This window comes from Rhinolophus hipposideros (genome assembly GCF_964194185.1).
Source record: "Rhinolophus hipposideros genome assembly, chromosome: 4".
Taxonomy (NCBI): domain Eukaryota; kingdom Metazoa; phylum Chordata; class Mammalia; order Chiroptera; family Rhinolophidae; genus Rhinolophus; species Rhinolophus hipposideros.
The window spans coordinates 11714942-11731533 of NC_138050.1; positions in this window are offsets into that span (position 1 = coordinate 11714942).

The window sequence follows — 16592 nt, forward strand, 5'->3', positions numbered from 1 at the left end:
GGAAGCCATTCCATGTCTTTGAACAGGAAATGACTGACCAGAAGGCATGCATTCCAATTTTTACATAAACAAAAGATAATTGAATGCCTTGGCTAAAGAGTAATGATTAGAACAAAGAATCAAGATTTTCTGTTCAAGATGGTGGTCCAAACATGCCTGTTTTTTTCCCTTCCCTCCCAAAGAAGTGCAAAAGCAATAGATCCATAATAACACTCAGAATGAGAGTGAGTCCATAAACTAGCCAGAGAGTTTGATAGATTTTCAAAATTGGATACAATTTTGGAAATTTGATAAGATCACATCTGTGGATAAAAAAGAATGAAGAGAGTCCGCACTCAGGATCAGTATTAGTAGCCTCTCTTCGTGGTTATGCTCAGGCATAGCTTGAAGCTCCAGACTGGCAAGTGAGGAGAATGAGAATGGAAAGTAAAACAAAAATCTGGTGGTAACTGAAGGGCTTTCTATGAGACACCCCGACAGTGAATCTCCCCACTCCTTCCCCTTCTTTCTGCCCTCTCTACCTTCAGTGGTATTTGCCCCCAGGCTAAAACTGGGAAACTGCTCTCTAAAAAAGTTATAACCCATAAAAAGAGGGCTTGGGGTACTAATCTGTAGGTTGTTGAGGCCCTCCTCATTTCAGTGGAAAGGAATATAAATACCAGAAACATTGACAGTGTAAAAGTAATGAATCTTTTCTCAGGAGGAATGCATGAAGTCATATTTCTTCACCTAATGGGTGTCTGCAGATACTGTCTAAATTTGATGGATGAAGAGAGGTGAGAGTACATTATTTAGAGGTATAGAGGTAACAAAAACAAGATTCTAAACTTATAACATAACCAACAAAAAGTGAGAAGTGGGGAAAAAAGGGAAACAAGCCTAAGTATGCTTAATTCCTCATCTTTTGTAACAGGGAGTTACTGGGTAGGTTTAAATTTTTTAAAGCAAGAAATATTGCTGTAATCACATAGTTTAGATATATGGAGGTGGTCACTGTAAGAACCAAAACAGACAAGATTAAAAATAGCACCTTCAGAGGAGTGAAACTTGTATCAAGTGGGGATTGTAAGGTTTGGGGGAGACATTTTTATTTTATTTTATGTCTTTCTATTCTGTTTGAATAATTTTAACCATAGATAGTTTCTGTTGAAGTTTAAAAATAGAAAGAGAAATTGTTTGAATTGTATTTAATGCTCCAATGACAAGTATTATATGTTAATTCTTTGTTGACCCCAAGAATTCCTAGGAAAACTACATGTATTACAGGTACAGTATAAATGTCTCTTCTTTCTTGTGTTCCATGCCCTGGCATCAACATTTTTTTTGTTCCCCTCCTTACGTAGTTTTTATCTCTTAGAAATAAAAAAGTGTTTCCTTTCTGCTGTGAGCCCTACCTTGGACTTACACATGTCAATTTAATTAGCAATATCTACTTTTACAGTTCCCAGAAACAACTGGTCCCAATACAACATCCCATAGGCTTTAGGTGTTATTGGGGTAATTTTTAGGAAAGTAAAGAAGAAAATTAGAAATATTCAGTGTTAAACTTGTGGTTGTAGGTAAAAATTACTACAGAATATACCTAAAAATAAAAAAAAAAGTTTAATTCAGACATACTTAATTGCTTCAATTTTCCCTAGTCTGCTTGATTATACACTGAAATTTGCATGAAAGAGCTACGAGGGAAGATGTAAATGAAGTTATTTTCCTAATAAGATTTCAAGTAGGCAGATGTTTGCCCCAAGGAGCTGTTCAAACAACAGATCTTACAGAAGAACATCATGAGAGCCAAAAAAAAGAGCACATCTTCAGCTATCAGATTTTTGCATCATTTTTAAGAAAGATCATGGTCCATTCGAGTTTCCAATGTATAATTTTTGAACTGGTGAAATTCACCTTTGTCCAATGATAAGTTTTCCACTGAAAAGACGTAGAAACATTTACAGAAAACTCTAAATGTTTACCCAGAAAATTCTCCTGAGAATATCATAGCTTTAAAAAAATGTTAATTTATACAGATATGAACTACTCAATTAGGCTCGTGCTCAGAACAATCTTCTCTGACAAGAGCCGCCTACCATCTGTTAAGTCAACTACTTCCATTTCCAATGATCCCAAGTTCATCGTTTTAACTGTTGAGACTAACATTCTCAGTCATAAATATCATCTGTTCTATTCCCCCATCCTCCTCCCATGTTCACGTAGGTCACGATTTTTTCCCTTCTTTTTTAATCAACAGATTTGAAAGCAAAACCACAGAAAGGATGTGTAAACAATTCATTTTTATGGCCGACGACTTTGAAACAAACACTAGCTCAGTCTGATGGTCCAGAAGGCTGTTCATTTTCTATTCTCTAGAAGGAAACTAGTGGCAGGTGGAATAGAAAATCCACAGTCCAGGGAGGATTGCAGGAAGGCTCCAATTTCTACACCTTACTTCAGCTCAAGAGTCACTTCAGACCTACATTATCGTCACTTCCTCAATTCTAGAAGGCCTTACAATGTTGGAGATCCCATAACAATCTAGCAGCGAGTTACTACAGCAGTTAATAATTTTCTTGTCATTAACTAATATAGCATTTTAACAGCCGAAAAGTATCGAACAAACCCCTGAACAGTTGGTCACCCTAGTAAATCACCCTAATGGCTCTTCAGAGCCCTTTTGTTCCCTTATCTTTGACAGAGAAGCTGAGCAGTTCATTTGAAGTCCTCCTTTTCATAAGATCCACTCACCACACTCAGTGTCACAGAACTCTGTGAAGGAACTAAAGAAGTCATTTGGTCCAGTACCTCTGACTTCACATAGATGAAGCAAAGGTGTGCTTTGAAACAGACCTTTCTCAGGAAGCCTTCCATCACCTGCACAAAATTAGGTCCTATACCTTTCCTTTGCACCCAAGGACCAAGTGCCTACCTTTGATATAGCACTTAAATCACAACCATAGTATTTGCTTCCTTGTCAGACTCTCCATCCAAACTTGAAGTTCTTTGAAGTCACAAGTTCCAGAGTCTTCTTTCTATCCATGTTGCATTCATGGCATATTTTGGACTAGCAATAAACATACTCGTCCTATAAGAACAGAAGCCACAGGGATGCCATCCCTCTAGGTGTACACAGAGCCACATGGAAGGTCAGAGTACCCAGACACTGGCATGCCCCCAAGGACAAATAAGAGGACCCTTCCCTTATCTTGCTTTTCTCTTCTGCAACAAACCTGTTTTTTTAATCCATGCTCTGTGCTGCTGTGCAATTTATCAGTCTCGTGGAGCAGGACAAATGGTAGACCAATGTGACCCACTTTTTATACAAAGTCACACATTTTGTATCTCTAATGCTACACGTTCTTACCGGTGAGTACTTTTGAAGGCTAACTTGGCCTCTTATTAACTGTTTAATACCTCCTGTCTGATAGGTATGGTATGTAGGATCCTAAAATGCATATCCCCATTAGGAGGACGCTAGGAGGCCAGGAATCACGGTAATTAAGCACAAGCGCTCTGGATCAGACAGGCCTGGGCTGCAGTGCTTGCTCTACCACTTTCTAGTCATGTGACTCTCTCGGAACCAATCACCTTATCTGTAAAATGGGCATAATAAGAGTGCCCACTTTATAGGCTGTGTGAAAATTAGAGTTAGGCCGTAGTAATCAGCACAGTACTTGGTGTGGGCTGAGTCCTCATCAATATTGGCAATGCATTGTCATTAGTCTATCTGGTCAGGCTCTACCTTGTACCTACACTATTTTGGTGCTTGTTTGACCCTCTTGAGGACACTGACCCTCTCAAAATTCTGCTTGTTTGCTATTGATGATTATATTAGTTCTCTGCTGTAATGTTATATGTTTTTTCCTTCAGTCACAGAGAAGATGCGTCCAAAATGGCAACTTCTCCATTCCTTTTTATTTTTAATTTAAGTTTTTAAAAAGAATTTTATTAAAGTATAGTGGACATTCCATCTGATGAGTTTCAGGTATACAACATTGCTATTCAACATTATTGTTGTCTTTCAAAAACATTTTATTTTAATTTGAACATGCCTATTTTAAATCATGGGAGTATATAAAACTTGTTTTGCTCTTTTAAAAAAATTAGTAAAATATAGTTGGTATGCAAATATTATGTCAGTTTTAGGTGTACAATATAGTGATTCAACATTTACATACCTTACGATGTGATCGCCACGATAAGTCTAGTAACCATGTGTAACCATACAAAGTTATTATAATATTATTGACTACGTTCTCTATGCTATACTTTACAACCCTGTGTCTTATTTATTTTATAACTGGAAGTGTGCACTTCTTATTCCCCTTCACCTTTCTTACCCACCCCCTTCCCCCACCTCTCTGGCAGCCATCAGTTTGTTCTCTGTATCTATGGGTCCAAGAAAGACAAATACCATATGATTTCACTTACAATCCCACTTTTGGGTATATATCCAAAGGAAATGAAAATAGGATCTCAAAGAAATACCTGCACACCCTGTTCATTGGAGCATTATTCAGAATTGCCTAGATTTGGAAACAACTCAAGTGTCTGTCAACCGATAAACGAATGAAGATGACACTTTACACACACACACACACACACACACACACACACACACACACATCACATTGGGAGCTTGAAATCACTCTGTAAGTTTAAGCATTTGTCATGGGTTTATCGATCATTTATATATCTTCTGTGAATTTCATAGCCACTTTTCCATCGGATTTTAATCTTTTCCTCATCAGTTTATAGAAGGTCTCTGTATGTCAAGATTCCTCCATTCAGCCAATATTGTGCATCTCCTATATTCAGGATACTTCTGTGGGCTGGGGATAGAGCAGTGAAAAAAATCCCTGCCTTCATGAAATTTACGCTCTAGTGGAGAGAAGCAGACTGAAATTGAATAAACAAGAGTAAGAAGAATATGTCAAGTTGTTACAGAGAAAATAAAGCAAGGAAAAGGGAGAGTCCAGGGAGAGTGCTCTTTTTTGTAAGTTGTTTAGGAAACTGATCACAGCAAAGACCTCCAGGAGGAGCCAAAGGAATATCTGAAGGAAGAACATCCCCAGGTGAGGGATCAGCAAGGGCGTGAGGGCCCTGAGATGGCAGCAGGCTTGGTGTGCTCATGGAATAGCAAAGGCGGCCAGGGTGGCTGGTGCCAAGTGGACAAGAGCAGGGGACATGAGCCAGGTGGTGAAGGCAGGAAGAAACTGCCTGCCAGGTTAGGCTTGACCCCCCAGTCATAATGACACTGTCTGTTATTCCACAAAAAGGGGAGCCAGTGACGGTTTCCATCAAAAGAGTGACAGGATTTAATTTGTAAAGATCTCTCTGGTGCTGGATGGCAAATATACCAGATATGTTGTCATCTATCACATTTCTATTTGTTGCAAACATTTTCCCCAGTCTATTGTTTGTCCTTTGAATTTATGCTGGTTTCTGTTGAGTATTAAAATGTTGTATGGTTAAATATATTTTGACTTCTTTTTGCCTTGCTTTGAAAAGACTCTCTAAAACAAAAGTTGTGGAAAATTCGGAATTTTCTTTAATATTTTTGGATAGCTTTTCCATCATTTAAGTTACCAAGACAAGTAGTAGAGATTCAGAATCCAATCTGAAACAAACTATTATCCCTTTTCTCTATGTCAGCTGGTTTGGAATCACACATAAGTCCATATTCAACCCTTCCACTTGTTTGTTTAATTGTTTATATCTTCTAGGATGCAAAACTATTGTATTTTTCAGGAAAGGAAGATAGAAAGTAAGAAATCTGTGACTCAGCACTGTTTTCCCTGCTTCTCACACACATTAAAAGACCAGGGTTAATCTCAAAGAAATCTTGCATATAAGAATAATGATTTCTTCTCATTTCAGGACTGTACATGAATATATAAAGATCAATATATCAAAAGTCATGGTTTTAAGAGATTTATTTGTCTCCTTGTACTATAATGAGTGATTTAAAGGTAACACTAATATTTGGAGAAACAGGAAGGACAAACTTGTTTATCACATGAATAGCAACAGTAAAACAAAAAATCTTAACATTGGATTCTAGTGATTTACTCTGTCAATTACATATATAAGTTTGACTTTGTGTTGACAGTACTAAAATTAGTGCTTCAATATGAATCTGGAATTTTTATATAAATAAACACTGCATATGCAGAGCTACAGTCCTAACAAATATGATCATAGGATTTAGTATTCTGATTTATTTATTCAAATGATGTATGAATACCAGAGCATTAGACAACTCTTATTATTTTGCATTACAGTGACCTACTTTCTTACCTTTAACATACACACAACTATGCTAAAACTTTGGTTGTAAGACTTACTGAATTTCATTTCAGTCTGACCCAAATCCTCTATATTCATGTAGACAGAGTCTAAATCATAGTAGATACAGCACCAGATGTAACTATGGTCAATGTCCTTACTACCGGAATAGAAGGGAACAATGGCCTAGATAATAAAATAAAGCATGTAATGCCCTACTTTCTCAATTGTCTTAGGTTGCATGGAGGTGACAGCTGTCAGAGTGAAATAGGTGTGTGGGTAGGAATAGTGCCAGTTCTATGGTCCCTACCCGGGGCTGACTATCCTCCTGCTGAATAGCTAGCTCCGGGACACATCCACGTTTAAATTTTTTTACCATTGCTCTTCTCTTTCATTTTCTTTTCAACTCCGTCTTCAACATACCCTGCGTAGGAGAGAGCTGTCCCTGCTCCAGGGGCATGAGAACCGAATCACACCACCGCCCAAGGGTGTCCTACTACGGAATCAACAGCATGAACTGAGACCTCTGCCACCATAAAAGTGTGAATGAAAACTTAAGGAGAAAGGTGATCACATTTCTTCCCAGTCACAGCTTATAGGGCAAACTAGGAAAGACACTTACCTCCAGAGGTTTTATAAATGCCCGCAGGCATAGCCGTGCCTTCTTACAGAGCTGTGATCTTCCTTGAGTCAACTGCCTATTAGTGTTCACCCCAAATGGTACAAGTCTGTCCTACTGGTCAGCCTTGAGGCCACCTCGATTTGCTTTCGTTCCCTCACCATGGCTTCATGTCTGCAGGACTCACTCTGCTTTTCTCTTAACTTTGTAACCGACACTGAACAACCACACACACAAACAAACCATGCAAAGGGCTAAAGTCTCTGCAGCATTTTTCCTCTTTGCAGCCCCACAGTCAAGCATATAGGCCCTTCCTGTTTTCAGACTCTTATTCTAATCATTTGAGAAAAACAACCATTGAGAAATTAGTAATGCTACAGAATCTTACAAAATGTTAACCTTCTTGTTCCGCAGTTGATCCTGCTTCTATTCTATGAGCAAGCTGAGAGGCCAGGGGGACTCCATCTTTTAGCTGTTACATTTTAGCTCCCTAGATGCTCCTCTATCTGCTTTCAGGTAAAGGATTCCTTCTTCCAAGATCTTCTTCCAGGACCTGCCCTTATGTCCTTTAGGCTAAAATAAACATCCTCTGGCCCCCACCGGAAAAAACTGTTTTGGATATCTCTTCATACTCTCCCTGAGCTTTAACTGGGCAAGAAAAGGCTGCCAGATTAAATCACAGTGCAGCTTTTTTTTTTTAATGTTCTTTGATATATATCTCTTTGACACACCTCAGACAGTTGCATATTTTGAAGAAATGACAAAAATAAACTTGGCAAATTCAGGACTGAACTGGCAGAATATAAAATTCTGAGCATATTCTTTGTTCATAATCAGAATGCAACCATGACCCTGATGGAGTAGAGGAGAGCCCCACGGACTCGAGCTGCTCAGCAGAAGCGGAGGCAGTTAGGCGTTGGGACTGGGGCTGCCAGGGGGATCAGGCTGTCTGGCACAGATGCAATCACATGGGGAGGGCAACCTGCCTCCAGGAGAGTCCCCCTCAGTGAGGTCCCCACTCCAGCCAAGGGAGGAGCCATCTCTGGGAGAGGCAGGGTGTCATCAGGGCTGACATGATGAAGGCATGATTTAATCCACATGCGTATCAGGGGGGCTGGTTTGGAATAGCCACCTTCCCCGGCCCACCACCATCCATCTGCTCATATCAAGCATGTACTCCTCTCATCAATTCTAAAGACAGACTGCAGAGGGGCCTGGGAATCTGGAGGGAATGATGTCTGTCTGGAATTTGCTTGCCATTTTTTCCCTGTGGCAATCCTTATTTGAAAGGGGATATGAGCATCTTATTTTAAAAGTTTCATAGGCCATTCAATACTAAAAGTAAATAATAAAATCTAACATTTACTGGGAACTTACTATGTGTCAAATGTTGTTCTAAGTGTCTTACAAATATTACGTTTCACATCATTTACCATTGGAGGTAGTTGCTAGGATTAGTCCTTTGTATACATGAGATGAGCGGTTTGGCTCAAACTGCAGAATTCCCCTTTCCTCCCAATCACCTTCATGCTTTGTTCAGTTAGCAAACATATATTAAGTACCTACAGGGTCTGAGGCCATGTTCTAAGCAGTGGAGCAACAGAAGAAAAGATAGTCTTTACCCTCAAGTAGCTTATAGCCTAATGGGAGTTAAATAATAAAAACAAATTTTTAAATTTTGAATTCAATATGATAGATGACAGTGTACAAAGTATGCTATGATAGAAAAAAGGAGGCTCACCCAACCAAGATGAGGGTAGAACCAGTTTTGGAAGTGTGTTTTGGGGGGGTCGTGGAGTAAGGGAAGATTTCCCAGGGGAAGTGATAAAGGCTGAGCTGAGTCTTACAGAACAAAGTGCCAGGTACTGGGAGTCTGAGCCAGGTGACAAGTGACAAACTGGGGAGATGAGCTGAGGACTGTATCATGCTAATAAACTGGGATTTTTTTTCCTAAAATGAATGGAAAGCCACAAAATAATTTTTGTTATAAAATATACACAACATAAGATTTACCATTTTAAACCACTTTTAGGTTTAGTGGCACAGTTCAGTTCAGTGGCATTAATTACATTCATACTGTTGTAAAACCATCACCATTATCCACCTCTAAGACCTTTTTCACCTTCCAAAACTGTAACTCTGAACTCATGAAACACCAATTCCCCATCCATTTCCTCCTCCTCCTCCTAGCCCCTGGTGACCACCATTTCACTTTCTGTTTCTATGAGTTGACTACTCTAGGTACCTCGTACAAGTGGAATCATATAATATGAGGTCTGACAATTCCATTCTCAAATTCATCCTAGAAAAAGTGCTACATACCCCATTGCTGGATATCACTATGGTCACCTTCAAAGTACTCCCCTTGGGAAGCTATGCACTGACTCCAGCACTTAGTCCACCCTTCAAAGCAATTTTGGAACTCTTTTTCTGCAATGACCATCAGAGCTGTTGTCATATTACCCTTGATGTCCTGAATGTCATCAAAATATCTTCCTTTCAATGTTTCTTTTATCTTTGGGTAAAGAAAGAAGTCATTGGGAGCCAGATCAGGTGAGTAGGGAGGGTGTTCCAATACAGTTATTTGTTTACTGGTTAAAAACACCTTCATAGGAGTGAAGTGCGAGTTGGTGCATTGTTGTGATGCAAGAGTCATGGATTGTTGGCGAAAAGTTCAGGTCGTCTAACTTTTCAGCACTTCCAAATAGTAAACTTGGTTAACTGCTTGTCCAGTTGGTACAAATTCATAATGAATAACCCCTCTGATATCAAAAAAAATTAACAACATCGTTACAACAGATTTGCGAACTTAATTGTCTGACCTCTTACTTTGGAGAAATTTCTGTCCTTTGCTCACTCCAAATAATTTAAGCAAAGGGTGATATGATCCGATTTGTGTTTCATAAAGAGAGCTCTGTTGCAAAAAGAACTGTGTCTCAGAGAGCAAGAGGCTGGGGGTTGCCCAGGAATGACAGGATGAGGCTAGAACCTCACAGTGCTCAGGAAGGTCATGAGAGGATGGACCTGGGAGGTGTTAAAAGGACGAGATTAACGATCTAGAATTGTGGTAAATGGGGAAGAGGAGCAGAAGGAGCTGGGTTTGAGGCAGGAGGCCTCTCAAGCCTTCCCCTCTTTCTATCTCTGAATTCTTTTAGGTTTTCCTGCCTTTTCTTTCTAACAGACCCCCCCATCCATTTTCCTTCCCTCTTTATCTGGTCATGAAATGAATCCATGTCCTCATCTGGCTGCAGCTCTGCTTCTTCTAGACACATCTATTTATCCTTATCATCACCCCATATCCCTTCAAATTTATTATGGCCTCTTTTCTGGCTGTTCAGGGGAAAACAGACTGTGATGTACATCTGAATGGAGAAGTGGAGGAGGCAGAAGAAAACCATGAACGCCTAGAACAGGGGGAAACAAGGAAATTAGCATTTTTGTCTTTTTCTTTTACTTCATAAATCCCAGTTCCCTCTCCTTTAATGAACAATAACATTTTTCACACTGCATTGTAATTGTTGGTTTACTTATTTTCTTGTCAGGAAATTTAAGCTTAAATGCATATGAATAATAATTATATTATTTTATTTTTTATTTTTTTATTTATTTTTATTTTTTATGGTTAAATTTTTTAAATATTATTTATTTATTTATTTATTTATTTATTTATTTATTTATTTATTGGTTTCAGGTGCACAAGACAAAGTAATACTTAGATGTTTATCATTTATATCCCTCACACTGTGTGAACCTCCCTCCCCCATTCACTATCCCTCTGACATCGCACAGAGCCATTACATTTCCACTGTCTCTATTCCGAATGCTGTACTCCGCTTCTTGTAAGTATATACATACATATATATATGTATGTATATACAAAACTATAGTTGGCATTCATTATTGTTCAGCTTCAGGTGTACAGTGCAGTGATCAGGCATCTACATCATCCCTGAGGTGGTCTCCCAAATGGGACAAGTGTCCATGGGATACCCTACAAAATCTTTACAACATTATTGATCACGGTCCCCAAATTAATTTTCAAAACCCCGTGGCCATCTTGTGGTTACTGACTGTTTTCTAATCCCCTTACCTTCCCCCTTATCCCCACCACCCTGCACATCTAGCAACCCTCAGTTTTTCCTCTTTGTCTCCAAAACTGTTTCTGATTAGTTCATTCACTTATTCTCTTCTTCAGATTCTGCATATAAGTGAGACCATATGGTATTTGTCTTTCTCTGTCTGACTTATTTCACTTAACATAATATTCTCTAGGTCCATCCATGTTGTTGCAAATGGTAAGATTTCTTTCTTTATGGCTGCGTAATACTCCGTTGTATAAATGTACCACGGTTTCTTAATCCAGTCATCTACCGATGGGCATTTTGGTTGTTTTCATGTCTTGGCTATTGTGTATAGTGCTGCAATACACATAGGAGTGCATAAAGATTTTTGAATTGGAGTTTTGGGTTTCTCTGGATAGATACCTAGGAGTGGAATTACTGGATCATAGGGTAGTTCCATTTTCAGATTTTTGAGATACCTCCATACTGTTTTCCACAGTGGCTGCACCAATCTGCAATCCCACCAACAGTGCACAAGCGTTCCCTTTTCTCCACATCCGCGCCAGTACTTGTTGTTTGTTGATTTATTGATGATAGCCATTTTGACCGGGGTGAGGTGGTATCTCATTGTGGTTTTTATTTGCATTTCTCTGATGATTAGTGAGGTTGAGCATTTCTTCATATGTCTGTTTGCCATCTGTATGTCCTTTTTAGAAAAATGTCTCTTCATGTCCTCTGCCCATTTTTTAATTTGGTTGTTTGTTTTTTCGGAGTTGAGTTGAGTGAGTTTTTTTATAGATTTGTGATATTAACCCCTTATCAGATATATCATTGGCAAATATCTTTTCCCATTCAGTAGGATCCCTTTTTGTTTTATTGATGGTTTCCTTTGCTGTGAAAAAACATTTTAGTTTGATGTAATCCCACATGTTTATTTTTTCTCTTACTTCCCTCGCGCGAGGGGATATATCAGTAAAAATCTTACGCTTGGTAATGTCTGTGAAATTTCTTCCTATATTTTCTTCTAGGTATTTTATGGTTTCAGATCTTACATTTAAGTCTTTAAGCCATTTTGAATTCATTTTTGTATATGGTGTAAAGAGGTGGTCCAGCTTCATTTTTTTGCATGTGTCTGTCCAGGTTTCCCAGCACCATTTATTGAACAGACTGTCTTTACCCTATTGTACATTCTTGCTTCCATTGTTGTACATTAAATGGCCATACAGGCATGGATTTATTTCTGGACTCTCTATTCTGTCCCATTGATCTATGTGTCTGTTTTTATGCCAGTACCATGCTGTTTTGATTACTGTAGCCTTGTAGTATAATTTGATGTCAGGTATTGTTATACCTCCCACTTTGTTCTTATGTCTCAAGATTGCTGAGGCTACCCGGGGTCTTTTATGGTCCCATATAAATTTTAGGATTATATGTTCTATTTCTGTGAAAAACGTCATTGGTAGTTTGATAGGAATTGCGTTGAATATGTATATTGCCTTAGGCAATATGGACATTTTAACTATATTAATTCTTCCTACCCATGAACATGGTATGTGTTTCTATATATTTATATCTTCTTTCATTTCTTTCTTCAGTGTCTTATAATTTTCTGAGTACAGATCTTTTACTTCTTTGGTTAAATTTATTCCCAGGTATTTTATAGTCTTTGGAGCAATTGTAAATAGGATTGCTTTTTAAATTTCAACTTCTGATGTTTTATTATTGGTATATACAAATGCAACTGATTTCTGAATAGTAATTTTGTATCCGGCTACTTTACATAATTCATCTATCGGCTCTAATAGTTTCTTAGTGGAGTCTTTAGGGTTCTCTATATATAGTACCATATCATCTGCATATAATGATAATTTTACTTCCTCCTTACCAATTTGGATGCCTTTTATTTCTTTTTCTTGTCTGATTGCTGTGGCTAGAACTTCCAGCACTATGTTGAATAGAAGTGGAAATAGTGGGCAACCTTGCCTTGTTCCTGATCTTAGGGAGTATGGTTTTAGCTTTTCCCCATTGAGTATGATGTTAGCTGTGGGTTTGTCATATATGGCCTTTATTATGTTGAGATATGATCCCTCTATTCCCACTTTCTTAAGGGTTTTATCATAAATGGCTGCTGGATTTTATCAAATGCTTTTTCTGCATATATTGATATGATCATGTGATTTTTATTTTTTATTTTGTTAATGTGGTGTATCACATTTTTTGATTTGTGGATGTTGAACCACCCTTGCATACCAGGGATGAATCCCCCTTGATCATGGTGTATGATCTTTTTAATGTATTGCTGAATTCTGTTCGCTAACATTTTGTTGAGGATTTTTGCATCAATGTTCATTAGAGATATAGGCCTGTAGTTTTCTTTTTTTGTGGTGTGTTTGTCTGATTTGGGGATCAAGGTGATAGTGGCTTTGTAAAAATTGTTTGGGAATCTTCCCTCCTTCTGGATTTTTTGGAAGAGCTTGAGGAGAATAGGTGATAATTCTTTTTTGAATGTTTGGTAAAATTCACCTGTAAAGCCATCTGGTCCAAGGCTTTTGTTTGTTGGGAGACTGTTGATTACTGATTCAACTTACCTGATGGTAATCAGTCTATTCAGGTTTTCTGTTTCTACTTGAGTTAGCCTTGGAAGGTTGTACTCCTCTAGAAAATTGTCCATTTCTTCCAGATTGTCAAATTTGTTGGCATATGGTTGCTCATAGTAATTTCTTAAAATTTTTCATATTTCTGTCGAGTCTGCTGTCATTTTTCCTCTTTCATTTCTGATTTTATTAATTTGGGTCCTCTCTCTCTTTTTTTGATGAGTCTGGCTAAAGGTTTGTCAATTTTGTTTATCTTCTCTAAGAACCAACTCTTGGATTCATTGATCTTTTGTATTGTTTTTCTGGTTTCTATGTCATTTATTTCTGCTCTAATCTTTATTATCTCCTTCCTTGTGCTCCCTTTGGGTTTATTTTGCTGTTCTTTTTCCAGATCCCTTAAGTGTGAAGATAAACTGTTGATTAGTGATGTTTCTTGTTTCTTTAGGTAGGCCTGCAATGCTATAAATTTCCCTCTTGGGACGGCTTTCGTGGCATCCCATAGATTTTGGGTCGTCGTGTTTTCATTTTCGTTTGTCTTGAGATATCTTTTGATTTCTTCCTTGACCTCCTGCTTGATCCATTCATTATTTAGTAATAAGTTATTCAGCCTCCATGAATTGGTGTGTCTTCCAGTTTTTTTCCTGTAGTTCATTTTTAATTTCATAGCACTGTGGTCAGAGAAGACAACAGGTATGACTTCAATTTTCTTAAATTTATCAAGACTTGTTTTGTGGCCTAACATATGGTCTATATTGGAAAATGTTCAATGTGCGGTTGAGAAGAACGTGTATTTTGCAGCATTGGAGTGAAATGCTCTGAAAATATCGATTAAATCCAAGTGGTCCAATGTATCATTTAAGGCTGTTGTTTCCATATTGATTTTCTGTCTGGAAGACCTGTGCCTTGTTGTCAGAGGTGTGTTGAAGTCCCCTACTATGATAGTGTTACTGTGGATCTCTGTCTTTATGTCAGTCAGTATCTGTTTTATGTATGTAGGTGCTCCTATGTTGGGTGCATAGATGTTTACTAGGGTTATGTCCTCTTGTCAGATCGATCCCTTTATTATTATATAGTGCCCATCCTTATCTATTAATATATTCTTCATTTTAAACTCTATTTTGTCAGATATAAGTATTGCAACTCCAGCTTTTTTCTCATTTCCATTTGCATGAAATATCATACTCCAACCCTTCACTTTCAGCCTGTGTGTGTCTGTTGATCTGAGGTGAGTCTCTTGTATACAGCATATACAAGGGTCTTGCTTTCTTATCCACTCAGCCACCCTATGTCTCTTGATTGGAGCATTTAATCCATTTACATTTAAAGTGATTATTGATAGGTACATAGTTATTGCCATTTTTAAATTTGTGGTTAGGTTGTTTTCATCTTTCTTTTATTTACAGAAGTCCTTTTAGTGTTTCTTGCAATGCTGGCTTGGTGGTAATAAATTCCTTTAGCTTATTATTTTCTGGGACGCTCTTTATCTCTCCATCAAATTTAAATGATAGCCTGGCTGGATAAAGCAATCTAGGTTGTTGGCCTTTGTTTTCCATCACTTTGAGTATCTCCTGCCACTCCCTCCTGGCCTTCAATGTTTCTGTAGAAAAGTCATTTGATAGCCTTATCGGAGTTCCCTTGTATGTAACCCTCTGTCTTTCTCTTGCTGCTTTTAGGATTCTCTCTTTGTCTTTAAGCTTTGCCATTTTAACTGTAATGTGTCTTGGTGTGGACCTGTTTGGGTTTATCCTGGTTGGAACTCTCTGCACTTCCTAGGCTTGTATGTTGGTTTCCTTCATCAGGTTAGGGAAGTTTTCGGACATTATTACTTCAAATATGTTCTCAATCCCTTGCTTCCTCTCTTCACCTTCTGGTATTCCTATGATGCACATGTTGTTACTCTTGATGTTATCCCAGAGGTCTCTTAAACCATCTTCATTGTTTTTTATTCTTTTTTCTTTCTGTTGCTCTGTTTGGGTGATCTCTGCTAACTTGTCTTGTAAGTCGCTGAAATGATCCTCTGCTTCATCTAACCTGCTTTTCATTCCTTCAAGTAAGTTCTTATTTTCGGGTATTGTGTTCTTTAGTTCTAACTGGTTGTTCGTTATGATTTCTACATCCTTCTTTATGTCGTCTCTAAGCTCCTTAAACATTCTTATCACCAGTGTTCTGAACTCTGTCTCTGATAGGTTGGTTACCTCTGTTTCATTTGGTTCCATTTCTGGATGTTTCTTCTGTTCTTTTATTTGGGAAATGTTTCTTTGTTTCCCCATTATGCTGACTCTCTGTGTTTGCTTTGATGTATTACGTAGATCCCCTAAAGTTCTTAGTTCTTGCTGGTTTATCTTATGTAGTATGTGTCCTTTATATTTGACTTGCACTACTTCCTTCTTCTCCTCTGCGTGTGCTCCAAAGGTGACTCTTTCTTGTGTTGAGTATATTGTCCTTTTAAATAAGATCTTTAATTGCTTTTCACTTGTGGGTAGGAGGGGTTAACTCCTAGGCTGACTAATTGTGAGACTTGGCTCTGCCCACCGCAGGGTGTTCTGCTGCATGAGGGTTGACCACTTAAATGTGGTTTGGCCTCTATGAGCTCTTATGCCTGTAGAGAATTCCCTCTAGGTGTGTGACTTGTAGGTCAAACCCGGTAGTACTCTGGTTTGGTATGGAGTTGGCCTCTGCATATATTGAACCTTGTGTCTCTTAAGCTGGGCTCTGGTAGGGCAATTTCAGAACAAAGCAAATCACCAAGCACAACAACAACAAACAAAAAATCAAATACATTCACATGTAAAAACAACCGACAACCCCCACTCAACACAGGCAAAGATATCAAAGATATAAAGACAAAACAAACAAAACAAAACAAAACAAAAAGCAAAGCCAGTCTTAGCTTAAGCCCACCAAGTAATCTCCAGGTTGTCCTCTGCTGTACCAAAGAGTCCCTTGCCTATTGTGCAGGCAGAGCCGGTCACCTGGTGCCCAGAGTGATGTTGGAACTGCAGATTTAGATGTGTGGGGCTGAGGGGTCTGGATGGTAGTTTTTAC